Here is a 13,616-nt window from a genome sequence, read left to right on the forward strand (position 1 = left end):
ATATACCTATAGGGGTTAGCTGTGAAATATCACTTTCAATTCAAGATCCTTATGCTAATCCACAATGCTATCTTCACAGGTTCGCCCCGTACCTTGCATCAACCATAGCCCCATATAGACCAATCCATATAGACCAATCCATCATCTATGCTCCTCCTCTAAGTTCCTTCTCACACTTGCATCTCTTTCTCAAGCATTGCAACTCCATCTGACCATCTGCTTTTTTTCTACTTAGGCCCTTCCTTCTGGAACTCTCGCCCATGAGCCTTGTGTACTGAGGCAAATTGATCCCTACTTGCCCAAAAGAAGACCTGGCTTTGCAACGCCTACGTTTTAGGCGAGAATGTAGAAGCATTAGGACGCTGAGCAGCATGCATTTCTGTAAATGGACGTCCATATTAAAACCATGCCCACGTCTATCCCATTAGGCGCTGCTTTTCCCAATGGGCCTATTTTGTGAATCGCGCCCAGCCTTTGGACGTCTAACTTTCAATTATTGCTTGTTAAAGTCATTAATTGTGCTTATTATTCAATTTATTTGGACACCTAAGTTGCTGGATACCCACATTGTGGATGCCTAACTTTAGGCATCCTTTACAGAAGTTACCCCCTTCTGCCTTCAATGTGTCTATCTTTTTTTGGCCATTTTCAACCAATGAGATGTCCAAATGAAAAATGCACAAAACAAATCATTTGAACATAGGAGGGGCCAGCAGTTCTAGTAGAATGGCCACACAGACATGTCAGCAGAGTAGTGGGGCACCTTAGCAGGCACTGCTGTGAACTTCACAGTTTCGGGTCCTTCGTCAGGAGGGGTCCCTGTAAGGCTTACTACTACTGGGTTACCATCAAAGAAAGAGCACGCTGAGAATCCGGCTGCCTGCGTGTCTTATATGTACATCACTACTATGCCTGCGTGCCTTATATGTATACTACTATGTACATATAAGGCACGCAGGCAGCCGGATTCTCAGCGTGCTCTTTCTTTGATGGTAACCCAGTTGTAGTAAGCCTTACAGGGACTCCTCCTGACGAAGGACCCGAAACTCGAGTCAGGGGGCCGGGCTTAATATCGACTAATTTTAGCAAGCACGTTCGCAATGGCAAGCACAAGTAGCACAAAGCACTTTAAGGTTTTTGCACTTTAATCTCACCGCAGCTGGAGACGAAGGAGACAGAGGCCAAGCCCTTTGAAGTTTTCTTTAAGATAAGTGAAATCTATCTCCTTACAAGTATACACAATAAGATCTATACTATTCAAAAAACACATCCCAATATTATAATCTACCCTCATCTTCTCACCCTTCATAACCTCCTGCAACTCACACCCAACTGCAATTTCGTCCCCATAGGCAACATCTAATCTAGTTGCAACGGGCGATAAGCCAACTCATATCCAGAAACACTGTTTCCCCAAATACCGAAAAATCAGATATAACAACCTAGGAACAGACGATTTTTTGGTAACATAAGATTATGCTTTGTAATATTATGTAATGTAAAATAAGGTTATGCTTTGTAATATAACATAAGGTTATGCTTTGTAATATTATGTAATGTAAGTTATGCAATGTACTGGAATAATAAGGTAAAATAACACAAAGTAACCCTACGTAAAGTCTTGTAAAGTTATGTAAGATAAATTATGTAAGATAAATTATGTAAACTTAATGCAAGTTATGCAAGCACGGTAAGGATAATGTAAAGTAACGCAAAGTAACTCCACGTAAAGTTATGTAAAGTTATGTACGAAAAGTTATGTAAAGTTAGGTATGCAAAGTTTGTAAAGTTATACAAATAATTGTAATGTCATCGCCTGGAAATGACCAGCCATCTTCTAATGTAATCCGCTTAGAACCGCAAGGCACAAGCGGAATAGAAATCACTAATGTAATGTAATGTAATGTAATGTAATGTAATGTATTGTATAAATGAAAGAGGCTGGCAAAGGGACGAAAGAAGTGATATGATGGTCCCAAACATACTCCAGTTCGGTGAGATCACTGAATTTATGGGTATTGGTCTGAACACTTCACTATTATTGTAATTATATTTAAATTGAATTTATTTATAGAGCTGTGATAAATGTAAACAGTAAATGGCATCCTGGACATTTTGTGAAATGTTCAATTATTGCTGCAGGACGTCCAAGTGCTAAGCCTGCTGAAAACATGCTCCTAACACACCCCCTTGAGATTTAGACATACTACAGCAAATAGCTTAGAAAAACATCTAGGATATAGGTTTTGAAAATGGAAAATTTGGGCATTTTGGTGATTAACATGTCAGAGTGCCACTTTATGCCGTTTTTTTGGACATCTTTCTGTTTTGAAAATGAGCCCCACTGTATCCTTGTATATCATTGTATTATATTTAGACTCATTGTACGATACTGTATTTAGACTTATGTATGGTGTTGTCTTCAGACTTATTGTATTGTATTATATTTAGACTCGTTGTATTATATTGTACTGTGTTGTATACAGACTCATTGTATTGTATTGTATTGTTTTGTATTGTATTGTATGTTGACTTATTGTATTGTATTGAGACCTCTTGTTATTCGCTGAATGTCCAGCCTTCTTACAGTGTAAACCGCCTAGAAGTCACCTGACTATGGCGGTATAGAAAAATAAAGTTATTATTATTATATTATTATTATTATTATCATGATTCCACCAGATGGAGCAATGCAAGTGATGGAACAAGCTTTTAGCCAGAGAGAACAATCCAATTGAATCTCTAATATAACATAACATAACATAAGCAGTGCCTCCGCCGGGTCAGACCATAGGTCCATCATGCCCAGCAGTCCGCTCCCGCGGCGGCCCAAACAGGTCACCTGTCTGAATCATCAGAAGGGGCCCCCTTGCCACCCTGGTTTCCCATTGAAGTCCTATCTTCCCATCGAAGTCCTAACCCTCCGGTTTTGCACATGCACGACCTGGTCGGGTTTCTATACTTATTTCCTGGATACTTCTCTCAGTATCCCACGATCCCTTTATCCCTCAGGAATCCGTCCAATCCCTGTTTGAATCCCTGTACCGTACTCTGCCCGACCACCTCCTCCGGCAGCGCATTCCAAGTGTCCACGACCCTCTGGGTGAAAAAAAACTTCCTTGCATTTGTTTTGAACCTATCTCCCTTCAGTTTCTCCGAGTGCCCCCTCGTACCTGTTGTCCCCTTCAGTCTGAAGAATCTGTCCCTATCCACCCTCTCTATGCCCCTCATGATCTTGAAGGTCTCTATCATATCTCCCCTGAGCCTCCTTTTTTCCAGGGAGAAGAGCCCCAGCTTATCCAACCTCTCGGCGTATGGGCAGTGTTCCAGCCCTCTTACCAGTTTCGTCGCTCTCCTTTGGACTCTCTCAAGCACCGCCATGTCCTTCTTGAGGTATGGCGACCAATACTGCACGCAGTATTCCAGATGCGGACGCACCATCGCTCGATACAATGGCATGATGACTTCCCGCGTCCTGGTTGTGATGCCCCTCTTTATGATGCCCAGCATCCTGTTGGCTTTTTTCGAGGCTGCTGCGCACTGTGCAGATGGCTTCAGTGATGCATCCACCAGCACACCCAAGTCTCTCTCAAGTCTGCTGTCTCCCAACAATGCCCCCCCCATTTTGTAGTTGAACAACGGGTTCTTTTTCCCTATATGCATGACCTTGCATTTTTCCACATTGAAGCGCATTTGCCATTTGTCTGCCCAGTCCTCCAGCTTCTCCAGGTCCCTTTGCAGGTCCTCACACTCCTCCCTGGACCTAACTCTGCCGCACAGTTTGGTATCATCTGCAAATTTTATGACCTCGCACTTTGCCTCTTTTTCCAGGTCATTGATAAATATGTTGAAGAGTAACGGCCCCAGCACCGATCCCTGTGGCACACCGCTTGTGACTCCCCGCCAGTCAGAATATTGGCCCTTTACTCCAACCCTCTGCAGTCTACCCGACAACCAGTGCTCGATCCATCTGTGCACATCTCCTCCCACCCCGTGGTTCCACAGCTTCCTAAGCAGTCTTTCATGTGGCACCTTGTCGAAAGCCTTTTGAAAATCGAGGTAAATGATGTCGATGGGTTCCCCATTGTCCACCCGACTGCTTATTCCCTCAAAGAAGTACAGAAGGTTCGTTAAGCACGACCTTCCCTTACAGAATCCGTGCTGGCTTGTTCTCAGTAGACCATTTCTTTCAATGTGCTCGCAAATGCCGTCCTTGATCATAGCTTCCACCATCTTCTCTACAATTGAAGTCAGGATCACCGGCCTGTAGTTCCCAGGGTCACCCCTCGATCCCTTCTTGAAGATAGGTGTGACATTTGCCAATTTCCAGTCCTTTGGTACCTCTCCAGTTTTCAAGGATAGGTTACAAACATGCTGGATTGTGCCCGCTATTTCCTGTCTTAGTTCCTTCAGAACCCTTGGGTGGATCCCGTCCGGACCCGGTGATTTGCCGCATTTTAACCTGTCTATCTGTTTGAGGACATCCTCTATGTGTTCCAATTTTTCAGCCTGTTCCCCACTCATGAGCTCCTCTGAGTCCGGTATATTAGATGTGTCCTCTCTCGTGAAAACCGACGAGAAGAACGTGTTCAACCTCTCAGCTACCTCTTTATCCTCCTTAATCACTCCCTTCCTATCCCCATCGTCCAACGGCCCCACCTCCTCTCTCGCTGGTCGTTTCCCCTTTATGTAACTGAAGAATGCCTTGAAGTTTTTTGCCTCCCTGGCCAGCCCCTCTTCGTATTTCCCTTTTGCTTTTCTAACCTCTCGGTGGCATTCTTTTTGGCATTTCCTGTGCGCCTGGTGGTTTTCCTCCGTTGGGTCCTTTTTCCATCTCCGGAAGGATACTTTTTTGTCATTTATTGCCCTCTTTACTTCTGCTGAGATCCAAATCGGGTCCTTTGACCGCTTGTTCTTGCAGCCTTTCCTGAAATTGGGGACGTACATTTTTTGTGCTTCTTGCAGGGTGTCCCTGAATAGGGTCCAGGCGCTTTCCACAGTCTCCATCTTAAAGATATTTCTGAGCTTCTTCCCCACCATTTTCCTCATAGCAACATAGTTCCCTTTCTTGAAGTTGAGCGCAGTTGTTGCGGTCCTCCTTACTATGGGTGTCCCCCTTTCTAATGTGAATCTGATCGCATTGTGGTCACTGTTGCCTAGTGGTCCTCCCACTTCTACCCCGCTTGCAGGCCCCCCTAATCCGTTCAGGATGAGGTCAAGAGTAGCACTCCCTCGCGTCGGTTCCCTGACCAGTTGCTCCATGAAGCAGTCCCTCACAGCTTCTACAAATCCTGTTTCCCTAGTGCAGTTGGAGTGACCCGTACTCCAGTCTATCCCCGGGTAGTTAAAGTCCCCCATCACTGTTACATTTCCAGTCCTGCACTCCTGTCTCAGTTCAGCTTCCAAGTCGTGTCCGACTCCTTCTGGCGTACTGGGTGGGCGATAGTACATCCCCAGTTTTATGTCTGCACCCTTGTTTCCCGGCAATTTGACCCATAGCGATTCCAGCCCCTCTGCCTTCTTTGCCATATCCATCCCGACTGAGTCGATAGAGTTCTTTATATATAGTGCTATGCCTCCCCCCTTCTTGTGGGTCCTGTCCCTCCTGTAGAGCTTGTACCCCGTCAGCGCCACATCCCATTGATTCTCCTCAGTCCACCATGTTTCTGTAATTCCAATTATATCCAGGTCTTCCCCCTTGGCCACGACCTCTAGTTCACCCATCTTGGCCCTGAGGCTTCTTGCATTTGTGTAGAAGCACCGCAGGTCTCGTCGTTTTTCCTCCACCTCTGCATTCACCTCTGCATTCACCTGGGCCGCCTCTCCTGTTCCCTGTACTTCTGCTTTGCCCTCCGCCTTTACCCTTGTAGCTTTCAGCTTCCCCACATTTCCGCCACTCCACTTCCCCGCTTTTCCTCTGGGTTTTCTTGCCCCCTCCTGGGCCCCGGCCTCTGTTCGATCCCCCTCGCCTTGTTTAGCCCCTATAATGCCCTCAGCTTTCGCTTTCTTGCCATCCAGTCCCCCTGTGTCTCCATGCCCCTCAGTCTCCTCCTTCTCCCAGCAAGCTCCCTTTACCTGTTGTTTCCCTCGCTGTCTGATCATGAGATCCACCGGTCCCTCTACTTCTTCCTTGCAGTCAGCCCGTTCAGTATCTGTTCTGGATACTGTTGTCCGAAGCGTCAACATCAGATCAGCTGTCGGCTTTCCCCCTCTCCTCAGTTTAAAGCCCTCTCGATCTCCTTCCTCACATTGGCAGCCAGTAGTCTAGTTCCCTCTGTGCTCAGGTGCAGGCCATCCCGCCGGTAGAGCTTACTCTTTCCCCAGAAGGACGTCCAGTTCCTCACAAAGTGGAAGCTCTCCTCCTGGCACCATCTCCTCAACCATGCATTCACAGCCTGGAGGTCTGCCTGCCTCTTTGCATCTGCTCTCGGTACAGGTAGGATCTCTGAGAATGCTACCCTCCGGGTATTCCGCTTCAGTTTTCGTCCCAGGACCCTGAACTGGTCAGTCAGCGTGGCCATGCTGAAGTTCCTCCGGCTCACATCATTCGTTCCGACGTGGATTATCACCGCTGTCTCCTCTGTCTCTGCTCCATCCAGGATCCTCTCGATCCTATCAGAGACGTCTCGTGTCTTGGCCCCTGGGAGACAAGTCACTAGCCGGTCCTCCCTTCCTCCAGCTACGTGACTATCTACCTCTCTCAAGATCGAGTCTCCTACCACAAAGCACAGTTACTTACCGTAACAGGTGTTATCCAGGGACAGCAGGCAGATATTCTTGACTGATGGGTGACGGCACCGACGGAGCCCCGGTACGGACAATTTTAGAGTGATTGCACTCTAAGAACTTTAGAAAGTTCCAGCTCGGCCGCACCGCGCACGCGCGAGTGCCTTCCCGCCCGACAGAGGCGCGCGGTCCTTCAGTTAGTATAAGCCAGCTAAGAAGCCAACCCGGGGAGGTGGGTGGGACGCAAGAATATCTGCCTGCTGTCCCTGGATAACACCTGTTACGGTAAGTAACTGTGCTTTATCCCAGGACAAGCAGGCAGCATATTCTTGACTGATGGGTGACCTCCAAGCTAACAAAAAGAGGGATGGAGGGAAGGTTGGCCATTAAGAAAACAAATTTTGCAAAACAGATTGGCCGAAGTGTCCATCCCGTCTGGAGAAAGCATCCAGACAATAATGAGATGTAAAAGTGTGAACTGAGGACCAAGTAGCAGCCTTGCAGATTTCCTCAATAGGAGTGGAACGGAGGAAAGCTACAGATGCTGCCATTGCTCTGACTCTATGGGCCGTGACAGAACCTTCCAGTGTCAGTCCGGTCTGAGCATAACAGAATGAAATGCACGCTGCCAGCCAATTAGACAACGTACGTTTAGAAACGGGACGTCCCAATTTATTTGGATCAAAGGACAGAAAAAGTTGAGGGACTGATCTGTGGGGTTTCGTACGCTCTAGATAGTAAGCCAGAGCCCTTTTACAATCCAAAGTATGTAGAGCTTGTTCTCCAGAATGAGAATGAGGTTTTGGAAAGAAAACCGGTAGAACAATGGATTGGTTGAGATGGAATTCAGAGACAACCTTAGGGAGAAACTTTGGATGTGTACGCAGAACCACCTTGTCATGGTGAAAAACCGTAAAGGGTGGATCTGCGACCAGTGCATGAAGCTCACTGACCCTCCTGGCAGAGGTAAGGGCAATAAGGAAAAGCACTTTCCAAGTGAGAAACTTGAAAGGAGAGGTAGCCAAAGGTTCAAATGGAGGCTTCATTAAGGCAGAAAGAACCACATTGAGATCCCAGATAACAGGAGGGGCTTTAAGAGGTGGTTTCACATTGAAAAGCCCACGCATGAACCTGGACACCAGGGGATGAGCTGAGAGAAGTTTTCCATGGACTGGCTCATGAAAAGCTGAAATGGCACTGAGGTGGACTCTGATGGAAGAAGACTTAAGGCCAGAGTCAGACAAAGAGAGCAAATAGTCCAACAACGTCTCCACTGCCAGGGAAGTGGGATCAAGATGATGAAGAAAACACCAGGAGGAAAATCTCGTCCACTTCTGATGATAACATTGCAGAGTGGTTGGTTTCCTGGAGGCATCCAGAATGGAACGAACAGGCTGAGATAAAAGAGTATCATGAGACGTCAGCCCGAGAGATACCAAGCTGTCAGGTGCAGAGACTGGAGGTTGGGATGTAGAAGGGTTTCCTGCTGTTGTGTAAGCAGAGAAGGAAACAGAGGAAGAAGAAAAGGTTCCCTGGAACTGAGTTGAAGTAGAAGGGAGAACCAATGTTGCCTGGGCCACCTCGGAGCAATCAGAATCATGGTGGCTCGTTCCCTCTTGAGCTTGAATAAGGTTCTCAACATTAGAGGCAGAGGAGGGAAGGCGTACAGGAACAGATTCGACCAGTCGAGGAGAAAAGCATCCGCTGCCAGACGGTGAGGAGAGTAAAGTCTGGAGCAGAATAGGGGCAGCTGGTGATTGTGAGGAGCTGCAAAGAGGTCTATCTGAGGAGTGCCCCATTGAGTGAAGATAGACTGCAGAGTTACAGGATCGAGTGTCCACTCGTGAGGCTGGAGAATTCTGCTGAGTTTGTCCGCTAAAGAATTCTGTGCTCCCTGAATGTAGATAGCTTTCAGGAAGAGATGGTGATCTATGGCCCAATTCCAGATCTTTTGGGCTTCTTGGCATAAAAGGCGAGAGCCTGTCCCACCCTGTTTGTTGATGTAGTACATCGCAACTTGATTGTCTGTGCACAACAGAAGGACCTGAGGAAAGAGAAGATGTTGGAAGGCCTTGAGGGCATAAAACATCGCTCTGAGTTCCAGGAAATTGATTTGATGCTTCTTTTCCTGGGCTGTCCAAAGACCTTGAGTCTGGAACTCGTTCAAGTGAGCTCCCCATGCATAAAGAGAGGCGTCGGTGGTGATGACCAGTTGATGAGGGGGCTGATGGAACAGAAGACCTCTGGATAGATTTGAGGATACCAACCACCATTGAAGAGACTGACGAAGAGATGATGTCACAGATATGTGTCGTGAGCAAGGATCCGTCGCTTGGGACCACTGAGTAGCCAGGGTCCATTGAGGAGTGCGCAGGTGAAGACGTGCGAGGGGTGTGACATGAACTGTGGAAGCCATGTGACCCAAGAGAATCATCATTCGCTTTGCTGAGATGGACGGCAGTGGAAGCACCTGCTGACATAGAGACTGAAGAGTCTGGAGACGATTGGACGGTAGGAACGCTCTCATGAGGGTTGTGTCCAAGATAGCTCCTATGAATTGAAGCCTCTGAGTGGGGATGAGATGAGATTTGGGTAAATTGATCTCGAACCCTAGAATTTGAAGAAACCTGATGGTCTGGTTGGTGGCTTGGAGCACTGTCTGAGAAGAATTGGTCTTTATCAACCAATCGTCTAGGTAAGGAAACACCTGAAGGTGGTGGGAGCGTAGAAAAGCAGCTACCACAATCAGACATTTGGTAAACACTCTTGGAGAGGAGGCAAGGCCGAAGGGTAGCACCTTGTATTGGTAATGACAACGATTGACCATGAAGCGGAGGTATTGTCTGGAAGCCAGATTGACTGGTATGTGAGTGTATGCTTCTTTGAGATCGAGGGAACATAGCCAGTCGCCTTGATTCAGTAGAGGATAAAGAGTGGCTAGAGAGAGCATTTTGAACTTTTCTTTGACCAGATATTTGTTGAGATCGCGGAGATCTAGAATGGGTCTGAGATCTCCTGTTTTTTTGGGGACCAAAAAGTAACGGGAGTAGAATCCCTGTCCTTTTTGATCTAGAGGGACCTCCTCTATGGCATTTAGAATGAGAAGGGATTGAACCTCCTGGAGAAGAAGAAGAGACTGAGGTGTGTGCAAAGCAGACTCTTTTGGTTGACTTGGAGGAGGTAGAGATTGGAAGTTGAGAGAGTAGCCGTGTTGAATGATATTCAGGACCCACTGATCTGACGTGATAAGTTCCCAACGGCTTATGAAATAAGAAAGGCGTCCTCCTATAGGCTGTGGAATTTGGGTAGAAGGAGCAAGACTGGCTATGTTTTGGAGAACCAAGTCAAAAGGGCTGAGTGGACTTTTGAGCAGGTGTAGGTTTTACCTGCTGCTGCTGCTGAGGTTGTCTAGCAGCTGGACGTTGTTGCCTCTGACGTCTCGGCTGTTGTGCAGTTTGAGGCAGAGGGCGAGCCACAAATCTACGCTGGTAGGATGACTGTGGACGAAAAGGCCTGGATGGAGGAGGCTTTTTAGGCTTCAGAAGTGTGTCCCATCTGGTCTCATGAGCGGACAATTTTTGAGTTGTGGAGTCCATGGAATCTCCAAACAGCTCATCCCCTAAGCAAGGTGTATTGGCTAGCCTATCTTGGTGGTTAACGTCCAGTTCTGAAACACGAAGCCAGGCTAGTCGTCGCATGGCCACTGACATGGCTGTGGCCCTGGAGGTCAGCTCGAAAGTATCATATATGGATCTTACCATGAATTTTCGGAGCTGCAACAGAGATGAACAAGTCTGGTGAAAAGAAGGCTTTTTCCGATCAGGAAGATATTTCTCAAAAGCAGTGAGATTTTGGATTAAATGCTTAAGGTAAAAAGAGAAATGGAAAGCATAATTTCCTGATCGATTAGCTAACATAGCGTTTTGGTATAGCCTTTTACCAAACTTGTCCATAGATTTGCCTTCTCTGCCAGGAGGGACTGAGGCATAAACACTAGCCCCTTTGGACTTTTTTAAGGTGGACTCAACCAAAAGGGACTCATGAGGTAGTTGGGGCTTGTCAAACCCAGGGATAGGAATGACTTTATACAATGAGTCTAATTTTCTGGGAGCTCCAGGAATAGTCAGAGGAGTTTCCAGATTTTTATAAAACGTCTCTCTCAGAATATCATGGAGAGGTAATTTAAGATATTCCTTTGGGGGCTGGTCAAAGTCCAAGGCATCCAAAAAAGCCTTGGATTTCTTTGACTCAGCCTCCAAAGGAATGGAGAGAGAGTCACACATTTCCTTCAAAAAGGAAGAAAAGGAAGACACTTCTGGTTTAGAAGAGGCTCCTAAAACAGACGGGTCCTCATCACCAGAAGAGCATTCTCCCTCCGAAAGAAGATGATCCTCTGAGTCACCCCATAAGTCAGGGTCTCGAACCTGATAACTCCGGTCTCGAGACTCTGGAGTAGAAGGCTCTAAATGCCGGGACTTGTGAAGAGACTTCCCCGACCTGCCAGATTCGGTACCGGGAGATGCTACGGTACGCACCGGAGCCGAAGTCTGTACAGCTTGATGGTGAGCTCTCGGCTCCGGCGCTAGAATCGGCATGGAGACAGAGGAAACCGACTGTACCGGTACCGATAGAGTGGGCGTCGATAAAATAGGACGGTCCACTATCGGTACCGGTGGCTCAGACTGGACTGGTACCGGTATGGTCGATGCCAGGACTGAAGGTAAGAGGTGCTGTAGCTGTTCTTTAAGTTGCGCCCTCAGAACAGTAGCTATACGCTCCTCAAGGGAAGGCACCGGTACCGTCTTTTTCTTTAAAGGTACCTGCGGTGCCGCTCTACGCTCCGAGGATGAGGACCCCGATGTCGAGGGGCTCACCTCTATTGGAGCGGAGCGCTTCCGTGAGCGCCTCGAGGTCGGCAGGATTGGGCTCGCTGCCACTGAGACCGGAGGACGTTCTAACGGGGAAGGCTTCTTAGCCGGCTTACCTGGAGGCGACACCGCCGCGGTATCGCGTGGTGTCGAAGATGTGGGTGCCGACTGCACCGGTGCCGATGTCTGTACCGGTGTAGAATCAGACATTTCGGCACCAAACAATAATTTTTGTTGAATCTCACGATTCTTAAGAGTTCTCTTTTTCAAAGTTGCACAGCGGGTGCAGGTGGACGCTCGATGGTCGGGACCAAGACACTGAAGGCACCAATTATGAGGATCCGTCAGTGAAATTGGCCGTGCACACCGCTGGCACTTTTTGAAGCCGGGTTGGGGGGGCATGAATGTAAAAACGGCTTCAGCCAAATCGAAGGCCGAGGCCTCGATGGTGGCTATAGGCCCCGCTGGGGCAAAACCGAAAATAATGGAAAAACAATAAAGAAACAATTTTTTTTTTTTTTTTTTTAGAAAATAATAAAAAAAGGAAAGGAAATATTATCTCCTGAACCAGTTTTCGCGAGCGGGAATTCACGAAAGATTCTCTCACAACGGCCGTTGAGAGAGACGCGTCTTCTTAGCTCCGCGGAAACTAAGAAACTGAAGGACCCGCGCGCCTCTGTCGGGCGGGAAGGCACTCGCGCGTGCGCGGTGCGGCCGAGCTGGAACTTTCTAAAGTTCTTAGAGTGCAATCACTCTAAAATTGTCCGTACCGGGGCTCCGTCGGTGCCGTCACCCATCAGTCAAGAATATGCTGCCTGCTTGTCCTGGGATAATAGCAGACTTCCCTTTCCTCAGCAACCTCCTCTGTCTCAGGTCCGTGTCCTCGGTGTAGTGTGGTGTCTCACCCTCGGGGTCTCGGTGAGTCACGGTCTCCTCCTCTTGTGTGGTTCCTCCGCTAGGTCCTTCCTCGGTTTCGCCTTGTGGATCCTGGGTCTCGTCTGCCGACATCCGTCTGTGCAGCTGCTGGTCCTGTCCTTCCACCTTCCTATAGGCCTCCTCGATGAATTTCTCGAGGTCCCTCACCTGGTCCACAATGAGGCCTGCTCCGTCTGTGTCCTCGGTTGGCCAGCTCGTCTCCTCTGTGTTGCGCAGTTCCTCCAGTCCCTCCAGTTCCTGGACCTTGACCCTCAGTCTGCCGACCTCCATCCTCAGGCTTTCCAGTTCCTGACACCGACCGCATATGTATGCCCGCCTCCCGGAGGGGAGGTAGTCATACATATGACACTCGACGCAGTAAACTGGGTAGCTCTGCTGGGTTCCTGTAGCCTCCATTTCTTTCTCCTTGTTCCTACGGTCCCTCGGTGGTTGAGAGTGGCTTTCGGCTTGCAGCTAGCTGAAAGAGTAGAGAGAGAGAGAGAAGGATGACAAGCTGAAGGGTTGAGAGAGAGAGAGAAGAATGAGAAGCCTAAAAGTTAGAGAAAGAAGAAAATAGTGAGAAGAAACAACAATTTTTTTTTTTTAAAGTTAAAGTTAGGTTTGTTGCTGGGCTGCCTGGGCTCCTTCTCAAGGCTCCTTCGCAAAGGCGCTCTCGCTAAGGCGAGCGCCTTTACCGCTCGCCTTCGCCGCGCGCCGAACGGCTGGGCGCCGTTGGCTCCCTTCCTCTTAAGGGGAGCCCGGGCTTGGCTTATATTATATGAAAGTTATTTCTGGTTTGAGGATACTTTTGCGTTGCATTTTACTCACTTATCTTTGGTCATCACTCAGATTGCATGTAAACATTGGCATATGATAGGACTATTTGATATTTTTCCAGAACGACTTATCATTTCCTTTCAAAGAGGTAGGAAAATCGGTGCATATGCTGCTTATAGAAGATCAAGAACTATGGGGGAGAAGGGTCATTGGGCTTTCATTTTACCTGTGACCACTGTCAGTAGTGTGCTAGTTCTATGACTGGACAAAGTAAGATCCCTCCAAACACAGGCAAAAGATATGAGTCCCAGTTTCTTATAACTTTTGATC

At 47.8% G+C, this 13,616-nt stretch overlaps 1 protein-coding gene across 4 annotated transcripts in view; it reads right to left on the reverse strand.

Moving 5' to 3' along the window:
- The window catches only part of LOC117363086 (transmembrane 4 L6 family member 1-like), a 48,800-nt gene that overhangs the window by 9,823 nt on the left and 25,361 nt on the right, over nucleotides 1–13,616 (reverse strand). The gene's annotated exons all lie outside the window — the stretch shown is intronic.

The sequence above is a fragment of the Geotrypetes seraphini genome, chromosome 6 (assembly GCF_902459505.1).
Source record: "Geotrypetes seraphini chromosome 6, aGeoSer1.1, whole genome shotgun sequence".
Lineage (NCBI taxonomy): Eukaryota > Metazoa > Chordata > Amphibia > Gymnophiona > Dermophiidae > Geotrypetes > Geotrypetes seraphini.